Source organism: Cetorhinus maximus, chromosome 6 (genome assembly GCF_964194155.1).
Source record: "Cetorhinus maximus chromosome 6, sCetMax3.hap1.1, whole genome shotgun sequence".
In the NCBI taxonomy this organism is placed as follows: domain Eukaryota; kingdom Metazoa; phylum Chordata; class Chondrichthyes; order Lamniformes; family Cetorhinidae; genus Cetorhinus; species Cetorhinus maximus.
The window spans coordinates 131881273-131902371 of NC_135884.1; positions in this window are offsets into that span (position 1 = coordinate 131881273).

A 21099-nucleotide genomic window follows, 5' to 3' on the forward strand; every position below is an offset into this window, starting at 1 on the left:
ATGGCTGCATTCTAGAACAGGAGTTGCTGCATTCTAAAGCAGCAGAGGCTGCATTCTAAAACAGGAGAGGCTGCATTCTAAAACAGGAGAGGCTGCATTCAAAAACAGGTGTGGCTGTATTCTAAAACAGGAGAGGCTGCATTCTAAAACTGGCAGAGAATGCATTCTAAAACAGGAGAGTTTGCATTATACAACAAGAGTGGCTGTACTCTAAAATAGACAGGCTACATTATAATACAGGTGTGGCTGCATTCTGAAATGGACAGAGGCTGCACTATAAAACAGGAGTTGCTGCATTCTGAAACAGGAGTTGTTGCATTCCAGAACAGCAGTGGCTGCATTCTAGAAGAGGATTTGCTGCATTCTAATGCAGCAGAGGCGGCATTCTAAAACAGGAGAGGCTGCATTATAAAACAGGAGAGGCTGCATTCTAAAACAGGTGTGGCTGCATTCTAAAACAGGAGTGGCTGCATTCTAAAACAGGAGTGGCTGCATTCTAAAACAGGAGAGGCTGCATTCTAAAACTGGCAGAGAATGCATTCTAAAACAGGAGAGGCAGCATTCTAAAACAGGAGAGGTTGCATTATACAACAAGACTGGCTGTACTCTAAAATAGACAGGCTACATTATAATACAGGAGTGGCTGCATTCTGAAATGGACAGAGGCTGCACTATAAAACAGGAGTTGCTGCATTCTGAAACAGGAGTTACTGCATTCTGAAACAGGAGTTGTTGCATTCTAAAACAGCAGTGGCTGCATTCTAGAACAGGAGTTGCTGCATTCTAATGCAGCAGAGGCTGCATTCTAAAACAGGAGAGGCTGCATTATAAAACAGGAGAGGCTGCATTCTAAAACAGGTGTGGCTGCATTCTAAAACAGGAGTGGCTGCATTCTAAAACAGGAGAGGCAGCATTCTAAAATGCGCAGTGGCTGCAGTCTAATGCAGGAGATGCTGCACTCTTAAATGGAAAGAGGCTGCATTATAAAACAAGAGTGGCTGCATTGTAATATTTGCATTGGCTGAAGTCTAATGCAGGAGAGGCTGTAGTCTAAAATGGGCAGAGACTGCACTCTAAAGCAGGAGTGGCTGCATTCTAAAATGCGCAGAGGCTGCACTGTAACGCAGCAGAGGCTGTATTCTGAAACAGGAGTGGCTGCATTCTAAAACAGGAGTGGCTGCATTCTAAAACAGGAGAGGCTACATTCTAAAACAGGAGAGGCTGCATTCTAAAACAGGAAAGGCTGCATTCTTAAACGGGCTGGGGCTGCATTAAAAAACAAGAGTGGCTGCATTCTAAAATGGACAGAGGCTGCATTCTAATGCAGGAGACGCTGAATTCTAAAACGGGCAGAGTCTACATTCTAAAATGGGCAGAGGCTGCATTCTAAAATGGGAGAGGCTGCATTCTAAAGTAGGACTGGCCATATTCTAAAATGCGCAGAGGCTCTATTCTAACACAGGAGAGGATGTATTCTAAAGCAGGAGTGGCTGCATTCTAAAACAAGAGTGGCTACATTCTAAAATGGGCAGAGGCTGCATTGTAAAACAAGAGTGGCTGCATTATAAAATTAGAGTGGCTGCATTCTAAAATTTGCATTGGCTGTAGTCTAATGCAAGAGAGGCTGCAGTCTAAAATGGGCAGAGACTGCATCCTAAAGCAGGAGTGGCTGCACTCTAAAATGCGCAGAGACTGCACTGTAGCACAGGAGAGGCTGTATTCTAAAACAGGAGTGGCTGCATTCTAAAATAGGAGTGGCTGCATTCTAAAACAGGAAAGGCTACATTCTAAAACAGGAGAGGCTGCATTCTAAAACAGGAAAGGCTGCATTCTTAAACGGGCAGGGGCTGCATTAAAAAACAAGAGTGGCTGCATTCTAAAACAGGAGAGGCAGTATTCTAAAATGCACAGTGGCTGCAGTCTAATGCAGGAGAGGCTGCATGCTGAAACAAGAGTTGCTGCATTCTAAAGCAGGGGTTGCTGCATTCTAAAACAGCAGTGGCTGCATTCTAGAACAGGAGTTGCTGCATTCTAAAGCAGCAGAGGCTGCATTCTAAAACAGGAGAGGCTGCATTCTAAAACAGGAGAGGCTGCATTCTAAAACAGGTGTGGCTGCATTCTAAAACAGGAGAGGCTGCATTCTAAAACTGGCAGAGAATGCATTCTAAAACAGGAGAGTTTGCATTATACAACAAGAGTGGCTGTACTCTAAAATAGATGCGCTACATTTTAATACAGGAGTGGCTGCATTCTGAAATGGACAGAGGCTGCACTATAAAACAGGAGTTGCTGCATTCTGAAACAGGAGTTGTTGCATTCCAGAACAGCAGTGGCTGCATTCTAGAAGAGGATTTGCTGCATTCTAATGCAGCAGAGGCGGCATTCTAAAACAGGAGAGGCTGCATTATAAAACAGGAGAGGCTGCATTCTAAAACAGGTGTGGCTGCATTCTAAAACAGGAGTGGCTTCATTCTAAAACAGGAGTGGCTACATTCTAAAACAGGAGAGGCTGCATTCTAAAACTGGCAGAGAATGCATTCTAAAACAGGAGAGGCAGCATTCTAAAACAGGACAGGTTGCATTATACAACAAGAGTGGCTGTACTCTAAAATAGACAGGCTACATTATAATACAGGAGTGCCTGCATTCTGAAATGGACAGAGGCTGCACTATAAAACAGGAGTTGCTGCATTCTGAAACAGGAGTTACTGCATTCTGAAACAGGAGTTGTTGCATTCTGAAACAGCAGTGGCTGCATTCTAGAACAGGAGTTGCTGCATTCTAATGCAGCAGAGGCTGCATTCTAAAACAGGAGAGGCTGCATTATAAAACAGGAGTGGCTGCATTCTAAAACAGGAGTGGCTGCATTCTAAAACAGGAGAGGCTACATTCTAAAACAGGAGAGGCTGCATTCTAAAACAGGAAAGGCTGCATTCTTAAACGGGCAGGGGCTGCATTAAAAAACAAGAGTGGCTGCATTCTAAAATGGACAGAGGCTGCATTCTAATGCAGGAGACGCTGAATTCTAAAACGGGCAGAGTCTACATTCTAAAATGGGCAGAGGCTGCATTCTAAAATGGGAGAGGCTGCATTCTAAAGTAGGACTGGCCATATTCTAAAATGCGCAGAGGCTCTATTCTAACACAGGAGAGGATGTATTCTAAAGCAGGAGTGGCTGCATTCTAAAACAAGAGTGGCTACATTCTAAAATGGGCAGAGGCTGCATTGTAAAACAAGAGTGGCTGCATTATAAAATTAGAGTGGCTGCATTCTAAAATTTGCATTGGCTGTAGTCTAATGCAAGAGAGGCTGCAGTCTAAAATGGGCAGAGACTGCATCCTAAAGCAGGAGTGGCTGCACTCTAAAATGCGCAGAGACTGCACTGTAGCGCAGGAGAGGCTGTATTCTAAAACAGGAGTGGCTGCATTCTAAAACAGGAGTGGCTGCATTCTAAAACAGGAAAGGCTACATTCTAAAACAGGAGAGGCTGCATTCTAAAACAGGAAAGGCTGCATTCTTAAACGGGCAGGGGCTGCATTAAAAAACAAGAGTGGCTGCATTCTAAAACAGGAGAGGCAGTATTCTAAAATGCACAGTGGCTGCAGTCTAATGCAGGAGAGGCTGCATGCTGAAACAAGAGTTGCTGCATTCTAAAGCAGGGGTTGCTGCATTCTAAAACAGCAGTGGCTGCATTCTAGAACAGGAGTTGCTGCATTCTAAAGCAGCAGAGGCTGCATTCTAAAACAGGAGAGGCTGCATTCTAAAACAGGAGAGGCTGCATTCTAAAACAGGAGTGGCTGCATTCTAAAACAGGAGAGGCTGCATTCTAAAACTGGCAGAGAATGCATTCTAAAACAGGAGAGTTTGCATTATACAACAAGAGTGGCTGTACTCTAAAATAGACAGGCTACATTATAATACAGGAGTGGCTGCATTCTGAAATGGACAGAGGCTGCACTATAAAACAGGAGTTGCTGCATTCTGAAACAGGAGTTGTGACATTCCAGAACAGCAGTGGCTGCATTATAGAAGAAGAGTTGCTGCATTCTAATGCAGCAGAGGCGGCATTCTAAAACAGGAGAGGCTGCATTATAAAACAGGAGTGGCTGCATTCTAAAACAGGTGAGGCTGCATTCTAAAACAGGAGTGGCTGCATTCTAAAACAGGAGTGGCTGCATTCTAAAACAGGAGAGGCTGCATTCTAAAACAGGAAAGGCTGCATTCTTAAACGGGCAGGGGCTGCATTAAAAAACAAGAGTGGCTGCATTCTAAAACAGGAGTGGCTGCATTCTAAAACAGGAGAGGCAGTAGTCTAAAATGCGCATTGGCTGCATTCTAAAACTGGCAGAGAATGCATTCTAAAACAGGAGAGGCAGCATTCTAAAACAGGACAGGTTGCATTATACAACAAGAGTGGCTGTACTCTAAAATAGACAGGCTACATTATAATACAGGAGTGGCTGCATTCTGAAATGGACAGAGGCTGCACTATAAAACAGGAGTTGCTGCATTCTGAAACAGGAGTTGCTGCATTCTGAAACAGGAGTTGTTGCATTCTAAAACAGCAGTGGCTGCATTCTAGAACAGGAGTTGCTGCATTCTAATGCAGCAGAGGCTGCATTCTAAAACAGGAGAGGCTGCATTATAAAACAGGAGAGGCTGCATTCTAAAACAGGTGTGGCTGCATTCTAAAACAGGAGTGGCTGCATTCTAAAACAGGAGAGGCAGCATTCTAAAATGCGCAGTGGCTGCAGTCTAATGCAGGAGATGCTGCACTCTTAAATGGAAAGAGGCTGCATTATAAAACAAGAGTGGCTGCATTGTAAAATTTGCATTGGCTGAAGTCTAATGCAGGAGAGGCTGTAGTCTAAAATGGGCAGAGACTGCACTCTAAAGCAGGAGTGGCTGCATTCTAAAATGCGCACAGGCTGCACTGTAACGCAGCAGAGGCTGTATTCTGAAACAGGAGTGGCTGCATTCTAAAACAGGAGTGGCTGCATTCTAAAACAGGAGAGGCTACATTCTAAAACAGGAGAGGCTGCATTCTAAAACAGGAAAGGCTGCATTCTTAAACGGGCAGGGGCTGCATTACAAAACAAGAGTGGCTGCATTCTAAAATGGACAGAGGCTGCATTCTAATGCAGGAGACGCTGAATTCTAAAACGGGCAGAGTCTACATTCTAAAATGGGCAGAGGCTGCATTCTAAAATGGGAGAGGCTGCATTCTAAAGTAGGACTGGCTACATTCTAAAATGCGCAGAGGCTCTATTCTAACACAGGAGAGGATGTATTCTAAAGCAGGAGTGGCTGCATTCTAAAACAAGAGTGGCTGCATTCTAAAACAGGAGAGGCAGTATTCTAAAATGCGCAGTGGCTGCAGTCTAATGCAGGAGAGGCTGCATGCTGAAACAAGAGTTGCTGCATTCTAAAGCAGGGGTTGCTGCATTCTAAAACAGCAGTGGCTGCATTCTAGAACAGGAGTTGCTGCATTCTAAAGCAGCAGAGGCTGCATTCTAAAACAGGAGAGGCTGCATTCTAAAACAGGAGAGGCTGCATTCTAAAACAGGAGTGGCTGCATTCTAAAACAGGAGAGGCTGCATTCTAAAACTGGCAGAGAATGCATTCTAAAACAGGAGAGTTTGCATTATACAACAAGAGTGGCTGTACTCTAAAATAGACAGGCTACATTATAATACAGGAGTGGCTGCATTCTGAAATGGACAGAGGCTGCACTATAAAACAGGAGTTGCTGCATTCTGAAACAGGAGTTGTGACATTCCAGAACAGCAGTGGCTGCATTATAGAAGAAGAGTTGCTGCATTCTAATGCAGCAGAGGCGGCATTCTAAAACAGGAGAGGCTGCATTATAAAACAGGAGTGGCTGCATTCTAAAACAGGTGAGGCTGCATTCTAAAACAGGAGTGGCTGCATTCTAAAACAGGAGTGGCTGCATTCTAAAACAGGAGAGGCTGCATTCTAAAACAGGAAAGGCTGCATTCTTAAACGGGCAGGGGCTGCATTAAAAAACAAGAGTGGCTGCATTCTAAAACAGGAGTGGCTGCATTCTAAAACAGGAGAGGCAGTAGTCTAAAATGCGCATTGGCTGCATTCTAAAACTGGCAGAGAATGCATTCTAAAACAGGAGAGGCAGCATTCTAAAACAGGACAGGTTGCATTATACAACAAGAGTGGCTGTACTCTAAAATAGACAGGCTACATTATAATACAGGAGTGGCTGCATTCTGAAATGGACAGAGGCTGCACTATAAAACAGGAGTTGCTGCATTCTGAAACAGGAGTTGCTGCATTCTGAAACAGGAGTTGTTGCATTCTAAAACAGCAGTGGCTGCATTCTAGAACAGGAGTTGCTGCATTCTAATGCAGCAGAGGCTGCATTCTAAAACAGGAGAGGCTGCATTATAAAACAGGAGAGGCTGCATTCTAAAACAGGTGTGGCTGCATTCTAAAACAGGAGTGGCTGCATTCTAAAACAGGAGAGGCAGCATTCTAAAATGCGCAGTGGCTGCAGTCTAATGCAGGAGATGCTGCACTCTTAAATGGAAAGAGGCTGCATTATAAAACAAGAGTGGCTGCATTGTAAAATTTGCATTGGCTGAAGTCTAATGCAGGAGAGGCTGTAGTCTAAAATGGGCAGAGACTGCACTCTAAAGCAGGAGTGGCTGCATTCTAAAATGCGCACAGGCTGCACTGTAACGCAGCAGAGGCTGTATTCTGAAACAGGAGTGGCTGCATTCTAAAACAGGAGTGGCTGCATTCTAAAACAGGAGAGGCTACATTCTAAAACAGGAGAGGCTGCATTCTAAAACAGGAAAGGCTGCATTCTTAAACGGGCAGGGGCTGCATTACAAAACAAGAGTGGCTGCATTCTAAAATGGAAAGAGGCTGCATTCTAATGCAGGAGACGCTGAATTCTAAAACGGGCAGAGTCTACATTCTAAAATGGGCAGAGGCTGCATTCTAAAATGGGAGAGGCTGCATTCTAAAGTAGGACTGGCTACATTCTAAAATGCGCAGAGGCTCTATTCTAACACAGGAGAGGATGTATTCTAAAGCAGGAGTGGCTGCATTCTAAAACAAGAGTGGCTACATTCTAAAATGGGCAGAGGCTGCATTGTAAAACAAGAGTGGCTGCATTATAAAATTAGAGTGGCTGCATTCTAAAATTTGCATTGGCTGTAGTCTAATGCAAGAGAGGCTGCAGTCTAAAATGGGCAGAGACTGCATCCTAAAGCAGGAGTGGCTGCACTCTAAAATGCGCAGAGACTGCACTGTAGCGCAGGAGAGGCTGTATTCTAAAACAGGAGTGGCTGCATTCTAAAACAGGAGTGGCTGCATTCTAAAACAGGAAAGGCTACATTCTAAAACAGGAGAGGCTGCATTCTAAAACAGGAAAGGCTGCATTCTTAAACGGGCAGGGGCTGCATTAAAAAACAAGAGTGGCTGCATTCTAAAACAGGAGAGGCAGTATTCTAAAATGCACAGTGGCTGCAGTCTAATGCAGGAGAGGCTGCATGCTGAAACAAGAGTTGCTGCATTCTAAAGCAGGGGTTGCTGCATTCTAAAACAGCAATGGCTGCATTCTAGAACAGGAGTTGCTGCATTCTAAAGCAGCAGAGGCTGCATTCTAAAGCAGCAGAGGCTGCATTCTAAAACAGGAGAGGCTGCATTCTAAAACAGGAGAGGCTGCATTCTAAAACAGGAGTGGCTGCATTCTAAAACAGGAGAGGCTGCATTCTAAAACTGGCAGAGAATGCATTCTAAAACAGGAGAGTTTGCATTATACAACAAGAGTGGCTGTACTCTAAAATAGACAGGCTACATTATAATACAGGAGTGGCTGCATTCTGAAATGGACAGAGGCTGCACTATAAAACAGGAGTTGCTGCATTCTGAAACAGGAGTTGTTGCATTCCAGAACAGCAGTGGCTGCATTATAGAAGAAGAGTTGCTGCATTCTAATGCAGCAGAGGCGGCATTCTAAAACAGGAGAGGCTGCATTATAAAACAGGAGAGGCTGCATTCTAAAACAGGTGTGGCTGCATTCTAAAACAGGAGTGGCTGCATTCTAAAACAGGAGTGGCTGCATTCTAAAACAGGAGAGGCTGCATTCTAAAACAGGAAAGGCTGCATTCTTAAACGGGCAGGGGCTGCATTAAAAAACAAGAGTGGCTGCATTCTAAAACAGGAGTGGCTGCATTCTAAAACAGGAGAGGCAGTAGTCTAAAATGCGCAGTGGCTGCATTCTAAAACTGGCAGAGAATGCATTCTAAAACAGGAGAGGCAGCATTCTAAAACAGGACAGGTTGCATTATACAACAAGAGTGGCTGTACTCTAAAATAGACAGGCTACATTACAATACAGGAGTGGCTGCATTCTGAAATGGACAGAGGCTGCACTATAAAACAGGAGTTGCTGCATTCTGAAACAGGAGTTGCTGCATTCTGAAACAGGAGTTGTTGCATTCTAAAACAGCAGTGGCTGCATTCTAGAACAGGAGTTGCTGCATTCTAATGCAGCAGAGGCTGCATTCTAAAACAGGAGAGGCTGCGTTATAAAACAGGAGAGGCTGCATTCTAAAACAGCTGTGGCTGCATTCTAAAACAGGAGTGGCTGCATTCTAAAACAGGAGAGGCAGCATTCTAAAATGCGCAGTGGCTGCAGTCTAATGCAGGAGATGCTGCACTCTTAAATGGAAAGAGGCTGCATTATAAAACAAGAGTGGCTGCATTGTAAAATTTGCATTGGCTGAAGTCTAATGCAGGAGAGGCTGTAGTCTAAAATGGGCAGAGACTGCACTCTAAAGCAGGAGTGGCTGCATTCTAAAATGCGCACAGGCTGCACTGTAACGCAGCAGAGGCTGTATTCTGAAACAGGAGTGGCTGCATTCTAAAACAGGAGTGGCTGCATTCTAAAACAGGAGAGGCTACATTCTAAAACAGGAGAGGCTGCATTCTAAAACAGGAAAGGCTGCATTCTTAAACGGGCTGGGGCTGCATTAAAAAACAAGAGTGGCTGCATTCTAAAATGGACAGAGGCTGCATTCTAATGCAGGAGACGCTGAATTCTAAAACGGGCAGAGTCTACATTCTAAAATGGGCAGAGGCTGCATTCTAAAATGGGAGAGGCTGCATTCTAAAGTAGGACTGGCTACATTCTAAAATGCGCAGAGGCTCTATTCTAACACAGGAGAGGATGTATTCTAAAGCAGGAGTGGCTGCATTCTAAAACAAGAGTGGCTGCATTCTAAAACAGGAGAGGCAGTATTCTAAAATGCGCAGTGGCTGCAGTCTAATGCAGGAGAGGCTGCATGCTGAAACAAGAGTTGCTGCATTCTAAAGCAGGGGTTGCTGCATTCTAAAACAGCAGTGGCTGCATTCTAGAACAGGAGTTGCTGCATTCTAAAACATCAGAGGCTGCATTCTAAAACAGGAGTGGCTGCATTTTAAAACATGAGACGCTGCATTCTAAAACAGGAGTGGCTACATTCTAAAACAGGAGAGGCTGCATTATACAACAAGAGTGGCTGCATTCTAAAATAGACAGGCTGCATTCTAAAACAGGAGTGGCTGCATCCTATAATGCGCAGAGGCTGTACTCTAATGCAGGAGAGGCTGCATTCAAAAACAGGTGTGGCTGCATTCTAAAACAGGAGAGGCTGCATTCTAAAACTGGCAGAGAATGCATTCTAAAACAGGAGAGGTAGCATTCTAAAACAGGAGAGGTTCCATTATACAACAAGAGTGGCTGTACTCTAAAATAGACAGGCTACATTAAAATACAGGAGTGGCTGCATTCTGAAATGGACAGAGGCTGCACTATAAAACAGGAGTTGCTGCATTCTGAAACAGGAGTTGCTGCATTCTGAAACAGGAGTTGTTGCATTCTAAAACAGGAGAGGCTGCATTCTAAAACTGGCAGAGAATGCATTCTAAAACAGGAGAGGCAGCATTCTAAAACAGGAGAGGTTCCATTATACAACAAGAGTGGCTGTACTCTAAAATAGACAGGCTACATTAAAATACAGGAGTGGCTGCATTCTGAAATGGACAGAGGCTGCACTATAAAACAGGACTTGCTGCATTCTGAAACAGGAGTTGCTGCATTCTGAAACAGGAGTTGTTGCATTCTAAAACAGCAGTGGCTGCATTCTAGAACAGGAGTTGCTGCATTATAAAACAGGAGAGGCTGCATTCTAAAACAGGTGTGGCTGCATTCTAAAACAGGAGTGGCTGCATTCTAAAACAGGAGAGGCAGCATTCTAAAACGCGCAGTGGCTGCAGTCTAATGCAGGAGATGCTGCACTCTTAAATGGAAAGAGGCTGCATTATAAAACAAGAGTGGCTGCATTGTAAAATTTGCATTGGCTGAAGTCTAATGCAGGAGAGGCTGTAGTCTAAAATGGGCAGAGACTGCACTCTAAAGCAGGAGTGGCTGCATTCTAAAATGCGCAGAGGCTGCACTGTAACGCAGCAGAGGCTGTATTCTGAAACAGGAGTGGCTGCATTCTAAAACAGGAGTGGCTGCATTCTAAAACAGGAGAGGCTACATTCTAAAACAGGAGAGGCTGCATTCTAAAACAGGAAAGGCTGCATTCTTAAACGGGCAGGGGCTGCATTAAAAAACAAGAGTGGCTGCATTCTAAAACAGGAGTGGCTGCATTCTAAAACAGGAGAGGCAGTAGTCTAAAATGCGCAGTGGCTGCAGTATAATGCAGGAGAGGCTGCATGCTGAAACAAGAGTTGCTGCATTCTAAAGCAGGAGTTGCTGCATTCTAAAACAGCGGTGGCTGCATTCTAGAACAGGAGTTGCTGCATTCTAAAGCAGCATAGGCTGCATTCTAAAACAGGAGAGGCTGCATTCTAAAACAGGAGAGGCTGCATTCAAAAACAGGTGTGGCTGCATTCTAAAACAGGAGAGGCTGCATTCTAAAACTGGCAGAGAATGCATTCTAAAACAGGAGAGGCAGCATTCTAAAACAGGAGAGGTTGCATTATACAACAAGCGTGGCTGTACTCTAAAATAGACAGGCTACATTATAATACAGGAGTGGCTGCATTCTGAAATGGACAGAGGCTGCACTATAAAACAGGACTTGCTGCATTCTGAAACAGGAGTTACTGCATTCTGAAACAGGAGTTGTTGCATTCTGAAACAGCAGTGGCTGCATTCTAGAACAGGAGTTGCTGCATTCTAATGCAGCAGAGGCTGCATTCTAAAACAGGAGAGGCTGCATTATAAAACAGGAGAGGCTGCATTCTAAAACAGGTGTGGCTGCATTCTAAAACAGGAGTGGCTGCATTCTAAAACAGGAGAGGCAGCATTCTAAAATGCGCAGTGGCTGCAGTCTAATGCAGGAGATGCTGCACTCTTAAATGGAAAGAGGCTGCATTATAAAACAAGAGTGGCTGCATTGTAAAATTTGCATTGGCTGAAGTCTAATGCAGGAGAGGCTGTAGTCTAAAATGGGCAGAGACTGCACTCTAAAGCAGGAGTGGCTGCATTCTAAAATGCGCAGAGGCTGCACTGTAACGCAGCAGAGGCTGTATTCTGAAACAGGAGTGGCTGCATTCTAAAACAGGAGTGGCTGCATTCTAAAACAGGAGAGGCTACATTCTAAAACAGGAGAGGCTGCATTCTAAAACAGGAAAGGCTGCATTCTTAAACGGGCAGGGGCTGCATTAAAAAACAAGAGTGGCTGCATTCTAAAATGGACAGAGGCTGCATTCTAATGCAGGAGACGCTGAATTCTAAAACGGGCAGAGTCTACATTCTAAAATGGGCAGAGGCTGCATTCTAAAATGGGAGAGGCTGCATTCTAAAGTAGGACTGGCTACATTCTAAAATGCGCAGAGGCTCTATTCTAACACAGGAGAGGATGTATTCTAAAGCAGGAGTGGCTGCATTCTAAAACAAGAGTGGCTACATTCTAAAATGGGCAGAGGCTGCATTGTAAAACAAGAGTGGCTGCATTATAAAATTAGAGTGGCTGCATTCTAAAATTTGCATTGGCTGTAGTCTAATGCAAGAGAGGCTGCAGTCTAAAATGGGCAGAGACTGCATCCTAAAGCAGGAATGGCTGCACTCTAAAATGCGCAGAGACTGCACTGTAGCGCAGGAGAGGCTGTATTCTAAAACAGGAGTGGCTGCATTCTAAAACAGGAGTGGCTGCATTCTAAAACAGGAAAGGCTACATTCTAAAACAGGAGAGGCTGCATTCTAAAACAGGAAAGGCTGCATTCTTAAACGGGCAGGGGCTGCATTAAAAAACAAGAGTGGCTGCATTCTAAAACAGGAGAGGCAGTATTCTAAAATGCACAGTGGCTGCAGTCTAATGCAGGAGAGGCTGCATGCTGAAACAAGAGTTGCTGCATTCTAAAGCAGGGGTTGCTGCATTCTAAAACAGCAGTGGCTGCATTTTAGAACAGGAGTTGCTAATTCTAAAGCAGCAGAGGCTGCATTCTAAAACAGCAGAGGCTGCATTCTAAAACAGGAGAGGCTGCATTCAAAAACAGGTGTGGCTGTATTCTAAAACAGGAGAGGCTGCATTCTAAAACTGGCAGAGAATGCATTCTAAAACAGGAGAGGCAGCATTCTAAAACAGGAAAGGCTACATTCTAAAACAGGAGAGGCTGCATTCTAAAACAGGAAAGGCTGCATTCTTAAACGGGCAGGGGCTGCATTAAAAAACAAGAGTGGCTGCATTCTAACACAGGAGAGGCAGTATTCTAAAATGCACAGTGGCTGCAGTCTAATGCAGGAGAGGCTGCATGCTGAAACAAGAGTTGCTGCATTCTAAAGCAGGGGTTGCTGCATTCTAAAACAGCAGTGGCTGCATTCTAGAACAGGAGTTGCTGCACTCTAAAGCAGCAGAGGCTGCATTCTAAAACAGGAGAGGCTGCATTCAAAAACAGGTGTGGCTGCATTCTAAAACAGGAGAGGCTGCATTCTAAAACTGGCAGAGAATGCATTCTAAAACAGGAGAGGCAGCATTCTAAAACAGGAGAGGTTGCATTATACAACAAGAGTGGCTGTACTCTAAAATAGACAGGCTACATTATAATACAGGAGTGGCTGCATTGTGAAATGGACAGAGGCTGCACTATAAAACAGGAGTTGCTGCATTCTGAAACAGGAGTTACTGCATTCTGAAACAGGAGTTGTTGCATTCCAGAACAGCAGTGGCTGCATTCTAGAACAGGAGTTGCTGCATTCTAATGCAGCAGAGGTGGCATTCTAAAACAGGTGTGGCTGCATTCTAAAACAGGAGTGGCTGCATTCTAAAACAGGAGTGGCTGCAGTCTACTGCAGGAGAGGCTGCACTCTTAAATGGACAGAGGCTGCATTATAAAACAAGAGTGGCTGCATTCTAAAATTTGCATTGGCTGCAGTCTAATGCAGGAGAGGCTGCAGTCTAAAATGGGCAGAGACTGCACTCTAAAGCAGGAGTGGCTGCATTCTAAAATGCGCAGAGGCTGCACTGTAGTGCAGGAGAGGCTGTATTCTAAAACAGGAGTGGCTGCATTCTAAAACAGGAGTGGCTGCATTCTAAAACAGGAGAGGCTACATTCTAAAACAGGAGAGGCTGCATTCTAAAACAGGAAAGGCTGCATTCTTAAATGGGCAGGGGCTGCATTAAAAAACAAGAGTGGCTGCATTCTAAAATGGACAGAGGCTGCATTCTAATGCAGGAGACGCTGCATTCTAAAACGGGCAGTGTCTACATTCTAAAATGGGCCGAGGCTGCATTTTAAAACAGGAGAGGCTACATTCTAAAACAGGCAGAGGCTGCATTCTAAAATGGGCAGAGGCTGCATTCTAAAACGGGAGAGGCTGGCTTCTAAAACAGGAGTTGCTGCATTCTGAAAGAAGCGTTGCTGCATTCTAAAACAGGAGTGGCTACGTTCTTAAGCAGTACTTGCTGCATTCTAAAACAGCAGTGGCTGCATTCTAAAACAGGAGTTGTTGCATTCTAAAACAGCAGATACAGCATTCTAAGATGGGAGAGGCTGCATTCAAAAACATGAGAGGCTGCATTCTAAAACAGAAGTTGCTGCATTCTAAAACAAGAGTGTCTGCATTCTAAAATGGGCAGAGGCTGCACTGTAGGGCAGAAGAGGCTGTATCCTACAACAGGAGTGGCTGCATTCTAAAACAGGAGAGTCTGCATTCTTAAACAGGCGTCGCTGATTTCTAAGATAGGAGTGGCTGCATTCTAAAACAGGAGAGGCTGCATTCTAAAACAGGAGTGGCTGCATTCTAAAATGGACAGAGGCTGCATTCTAACGCAGGGGAGGCTGCATTCTAAAATGGGCAGAGGCTACATGCTAAAACGGGCGGAGGCTGCATTCTAAAACAGGAGAGGCTACATTCTAAAACAGGAGTTGCTGAATTCTTAAACAGGAGAGGCTGCAATCTAAAACAGGCAGAGGCTGCTTTCTAAAATGCGCAGAGGCTGCACTCTAACACAGGAGAGGATGTATTCTAAAACAGGAGTGGCTGCATTCTAAAACAAGAGTGGCTGCATTCTAAAATGTGCAGAGACTGCATTATAAAACAAGTGTGGCTGCATTCTAAAACAGGAGAGGCTGTATTCTAAAACTGGCAGAGAATGCATTCTAAAACAAGAGTAGCTGCACTCCAAAACAAGAGTAGCTGCACTCCAAAACCAGAGTGGCTTCATTCTAAAACAGGAGAAGCTGCATTATAAAACCGGAGAGGATGCATTCTAAAGTAGGACTGGCCGCATTCTAAAATGCGCAGAGGCTGCACTCTAACACAGGAGAGGATGTATTCTAAAGCAGGAGTGGCTGCATTCTAAAACAAGAGTGGCTACATTCTAAAATGGGCAGAGGCTGCATTATAAAACATGAGTGGCTGCATTATAAAATAAGAGTGGCTGCATTCTAAAATTTTCATTGGCTGTAGTCTAATGCAGGAGAGGCTGCAGTCTAAAATGGGCAGAGACTGCACCCTAAAGCAGGAGTGGCTGCACTCTAAAATGCGCAGAGACTGCACTGTAGCACAGGAGAGGCTGTATTCTGAAACAGGAGTGTCTGCATTCTAAAACAGGAGAGGCTACATTCTAAAACAGGAAAGGCTGCATTCTAAAACAGGAAAGGCTGCATTCTTAAACGGGCAGGGGCTGCATTAAAAAACAAGAGTGGCTGCATTCTAAAACAGGAGTGGCTGCATTCTAAAACAGGAGAGGCAGTATTCTAAAATGCACAGTGGCTGCAGTCTAATGCAGGAGAGGCTGCATGCTGAAACAAGAGTTGCTGCATTCTAAAGCAGGAGTTGCTGCATTCTAAAACAGCAGTGGCTGCATTCTAGAACAGGAGTTGCTGCATTCTAAAGCAGCAGAGGCTGCATTCTAAAACAGGAGAGGCTGGCTTCTAAAGCAGGAGTTGCTGCATTCTGAAATAAGTGTTGATGCATTCAAAAACAGGAGTGGCTGCGTTCTTAAGCAGTAGTTGCTGCATTCTAAAACAGCAGTGGCTGCATTCTAAAACAGGAGTTGCTGCGTTCTAAAACAGCAGATGCCGCATTCTAAAATGGGAGAGGCTGCGTTCTAAAATGGGCAGAGGCTGCATTCAAAAACATGAGAGGCAGCATTCTAAAACAGGAGTTGCTGCATTCTGAAACAAGAGTAGCTGCGTTCTAAAATAGGCAGAGGCTGCATTCTGAAACAAGAGTGGCTGCATTCTAAAATGGGCAGAGGCTGCACTGTAGGGCAGAAGAGGCTGCATTCTACATCAGGAGTGGCTGCATTCTAAAACAGAAGTGGCTGCATCCTAAAATGGACAGAGGCTGCATTATACAAGCGTGGCTGCATTCCAAAATGGACAAGCTGCATCCTAAAGCAGGAGTGGCTACATTCTAAAATGGACACAGGCTGCATTACAAAACAGTAGTGGCTGCATCCTAAAATGCGTAGAGGCTGTTCTCTAATGCAGGAGAGACTGCATTCTAAAATGGGCAGAGACGGCACTGTAGCGCAGGAGAGGCTGTATTGTAAAACAGTAGCTGCTGCATTCTAAAACAGGAGTGGCTGCATTTTAAAACATGAGAGGCTGCATTCTAAAACAGGAGTGGCTGCATTTTAAAACATCAGAGGCTGCATTCTAAAACAGGAGTGGCTGCATTTTAAAACATGAGAGGCTGCATTCTAAAACAGGAGCAGCTGCATTTTAACATATGAGTGGCTGCATTCTAAAACAGGAGAAGCTGCATTCTAAAACAGGAGTGGCTACATTCTAAAACAGGAGAGGCTGCATTATACAACAAGAGTGGCTGCATTCTAAAATAGACAGGCTGCATTCTAAAACAGGAGGGGCTGCATCCTATAATGCGCAGAGGCTGTACTCTAATGCAGGAGAGACTGCATTCTAAAATGGGCAGAGACTGCACTGTAGCGCAGGAGAGGCTGTATTCTAAAAGAGTAGTTGCTGCATTCTAAAACAGGTGCGGGTGCATTTTAAAATATGAGTGGCTGCATTCTAAAACAGGAGAAGCTGCATTCTAAAACAGGAGAGGCTGCATTCTAAAACGAGCAGGAACTGCATTTAAAAATAAGAGCGGCTGCATTCATAAGTGGACAGAGTCTACATTCTAACGCAGGAGAGGCTGCATGCTAAAACAGGCAGAGGCTGCATTCTAAAATGGGCAGAGGCTGCATTCTAAAACAGGAGAGGCTACATTCTAAAACAGGAGAGGCTACATTCTAAAACAGGAGTTGCTGCATTTTAAACAGGAGCCGCTGCATTCTAAAACATGAGTGGCTGCGTTCTTAAACAGGAGTTGCTGTATTCTAAAGCAGCAGGGGCTGCGTTCTAAAACAGGAGAGGCTGCATTCTAAAACGGGCAGGGGCTGTATTAAAAAACAAGAGTTGCTGCATGCCAAAATGGATAGAGGCTGCATTCTAATGCAGGAGATGCTGCATTCTAAAATGGGCAGGGGCTACATTCTAATACGGGCAGAGGCTGCATTCTACAACAGGAGAGGCTACATTCTAAAACAAGTAGAGGCTGCATTCTAAAACTGGAGAGGCTGCATTCTAAAACAGGAGTTGCTGCAATCTAAAACAGGAGTTCCTGCATTCTAAAACAGCAGTGGCTGCATTCTAAAACAGGAGAGGCTGCATTCTAAAAGGGGCAGAGGCTGCATTCTAAAACAGGAGAGGCTGCATTCTAAAACAGGAGTTCCTGAATTCTAAAAGAGGAGAGGCTGCATTATACAACAAGAGTGGCTGCATTCTAAAATGCACAGGCTGCATTACAAAACAGGTGTGGCTGCATTCTAAAATGGACAGAGGCTGCATTATAAAACAGGAGTCGTTGCATTCTAAAACAGGAGAGGCTGTATTATACAACAAGAGTGGCTGCATTCCAAAATGGACAGGCTGCATTCTAAAACAGGAGTGGCTGCATTCTAAAATGGACACAGGCTGCATTACAAAACAGTAGTGGCTGCATCCTAAAATGCGCAGAGGCTGTACTCTAATGCAGGAGAGACTGCATTCTAAAATGGGCAGAGACTGCACTGTAGCGCAGGAGAGGCTGTATTCTAAAACAGTAGTTGCTGCATTCGAAAACAGGAGTGGCTGCATTCTAAAACAGGAGAGGCTGCATTCTAAAACAGGAGCGGCTGCATTTTAAAATATGAGTGGCTGCATTCTAAAACAGGAGAAGCTGCATTCTAAAACAGGAGAGGCTGCATTCTAAAACAAGCAGGGGCTGCATTTAAAAATAAGAGCGGCTGCATTCATAAGTGGACAGAGTCTACATTCTAACGCAGGAGAGGCTGCATTCTAAAATGTGCAGAGACGGCACTGTAGCGCAGGAGAGGCTGTATTCTAAAACAGTAGTTGCTGCATTCTAACACAGGAGTGGCTTCATTCTATAACAGGAGAGGCTGCATTCTAAAACAGGAGCGGCTGCATTTTAAAATATGAGTGGCTGCATTCTAAAACAGGAGAAGCTGCATTCTAAAACAGGAGAGGCTGCATTCTAAAACAAGCAGGGGCTGCATTTAAAAATAAGAGCGGCTGCATTCATAAGTGGACAGAGTCTACATTCTAACGCAGGAGAGTCTGCATTCTAAAACAGGCAGAGGCTGCATTCTAAAATGGGCAGAGACTGCATTCTAAAACAGGAGAGGCTGCATTCTAAAATGGGCAGAGGCTGCATTCTAAAACAGGAGAGGCTACATTCTAAAACAGGAGTTGCTGCATTTTAAACAGGAGTCGCTGCATTCTAAAACAGAAGTGGCTGCATTCTAAAACAGGAGTTGCTGCATTTTAAACAGGAGTCGCTGCATTCAATAACGGGCAGGGGCTGTATTAAAAAACAAGAGTTGCTGCGTTCTAAAATGGATAGAGGCTGCATTCTAATGCAGGAGACGCTGCATTCTAAAATTGGCAGCGGCTACATTCGAAAACAAGTAGAGGCTGCATTCTAAAACTGGAGTTGTTGCAATCTAAAACAGGAGTTCCTGCATTCTAAAACAGAAGTGGCTGCATTCTAAAACAGGAGAGGCTGCATTCTAAAATGCGCAAAGGCTGCAATCTAACGCAGGAGAGGTCGCATTCTAAAATGGGCAGAGACTGCACTCTAAAGCAGGAGTGGCAGCATTCTGAAACAGGAGAGCCTGAATTCTAAAATGCACAGCGGCTGCACTGTAGCGCAGAAGAGGCTGTATTCTACAACAGGATTGGCTGCATTCTAAAACAGGAGAAGCTACATTCTAAAACAGGTGTAGCTGATTTCTAAAATAGGAGTGTCTGCATTCTAAAACAGGAGTGGTTACATTCTAAAATGGACAGAGGCTGCATTCTAACGCAGGAGAGGCTACATTCTAAAATGGGCAGAGTCTACATGCTAAAAAGGGCAGAGGCTGCATTCTAAAACAGGAGAGGCTACATTCTAAAACAGGCAGAGGCTCCATTCTAAAACAGGTAGAGACTGCATTCTAAAACAAGACAGGTTGCATTCTAAAATGGGCAGAGACTGCATTCTTAAACTAGAGGGGCTGCATTCTAAAACAGGAGTTGCTGCATTCTAAACCAGCAGTGGCTGCATTCCAAAACAGGAGTTGCTGCATTCTAAAACACCAGAGGCTGCATTCTAAAACAGGAGAGGCTGCATTCTAAATGGGCAGAGGCTGCATTCAAAAACATGAGAGGCACCATTCTAAAACAGGAGTTGCTCCATTCTCAAACAGGAGATGCTACATTATACAACAAGAGTGGCTGAACTCTAAAATAGACAGGCTGCATTATAATACAGGAGTGGCTGCATTCTAAAATGCGCAGAGGCTGCACTCTAACAAAGGAGAGGCTATATTCTAAAACAGGAGTGGCTGCATTCTAAAACAGGAGTGGGTGCATTTTAAAACAGGAGTTGCTGCATTTTAAACAGGAGTTGCTGCATTCTAAAACAAGAGTAGCTGCGTTCTAAAATAGGCAGAGGCTGGATTCTGAAACAAGAGTGGCTGCATTCTAAAATGGGCAGAACCTGCACTTTAATGCTGGAGTGGCTGTATGCTAAAATGGACAGAGACTGCACTGTAAAGCAGGACTGGCTGCATTCTAAAATGCACAGAGGCTGCACTCTAACACAGGAGAGGCTGCATTCTAAAACATGAGTGGCTGCATTCTAAAACAGGAGCGGCTGCATTCTAAAATAGGCAGAGGCTGCATTCTAAAACAAGAGTGGCTGCATTCTAAAACAAGAGTGGCTGCATTCTAAAATGGGCAGAACTTGCACTTTAATGCAGGAGAGGCTGTATGCTAAAATGGGCAGGGACTGCACTATAAAGCAGGACTGGCTGCATTCTAAAATGCACAGAGGCTGCACTCTAACAAAGGAGAGGCTGCATTCTAAAAGAGGAGTGGCTGCGTTCTAAAATAGGCAGAGGCTGATTATAAAACAAGAGTGGCTGCATTCTAAAACAAGAGGGGCTGCATTCTAAAACGGGAGTGGGTGCATTTTAAAACAGGAGTGGCTGCATTCTAAGGCAGCAGAGGCTGCATTTGAAAATGGGCAGAGGCTGCATTCTGAAACAGGAGTTGCTGCATTCTAAAACAGGAGTTGCTGCATTCTAAAACAGCAGTGGCTGCATTCTAGAACAGGAGTTGCTGCATTCTAAAGGAGCAGAGAATAGATTCTAACTCAGGAGAGGCTGCATTCTAAAACGGGCAGAGGCTGCATTCTAAAACAGGAGAGGCTGCATTCTAAAATGCGCAGTGGCTGCAGTCTAATGCAGGAGAGGCTGCATTCAAAAATGGGCTGAGACTGCACTGTAAAGCAGGACTGGCTGCAATCTAAAATGCACAGAGGCTGCACTCTAACACAGGAGAGGCTGCATTCTAAAACAGGAGTGGCTGCATTCTTAAACAGGAGCGGCTGCATTCTAAAATGGACAGAGGCTACATTATAAAACAGGAGTGGCTGTGTTCTCAAATAGGCCGAGGGTGCATTCTAAAATAAGAGTGGCTGCATTCTAAGATATGAGTGGCTGCATTCTAAAATGGGCAGAGGCTTCATTATAAAACAAGAGTGGCTGCATTCTAAAACAGGAGAGGCTGCATTCTAAAACTGGCAGAGAATGCATTCTAAAACAGGAGTGGCTTAATTCTAAAACAAGAGTAGCTTCATTCTAAAATGGGCAGAGGCTGATTATAAAACAAGAGTGGCTGCATTCTAAAACAAGAGGGGCTGCATTCTAAAACGGGAGTGGGTGCATTTTAAAACAGGAGTGGCTGCATTCTAAGACTGCAGAGGCTGCATTCGAAAATGGGCGGAGGCTGCATTCTAAAACAGGAGAGGCTCCATTCTGAAACAGGAGTTGCTGCATTCTAAAACAGGAGTGACTGCATTCTAAAACAGGAGTGACTGCATTCTAAAATAGGAGTGGCTGCATTCTAAAACAGGAGAGGCTGCATTCTAAAATGGGCAGGGGCTGTATTGAAATAACAAGAGTGGCTGCATTCTAAAATGGATAGAGGCTGCATTCTAACGCAGGAGATGCTGCATTCTAAAATTATCAGGGCTTACATTCTAATACGGGCAGAGGCTGC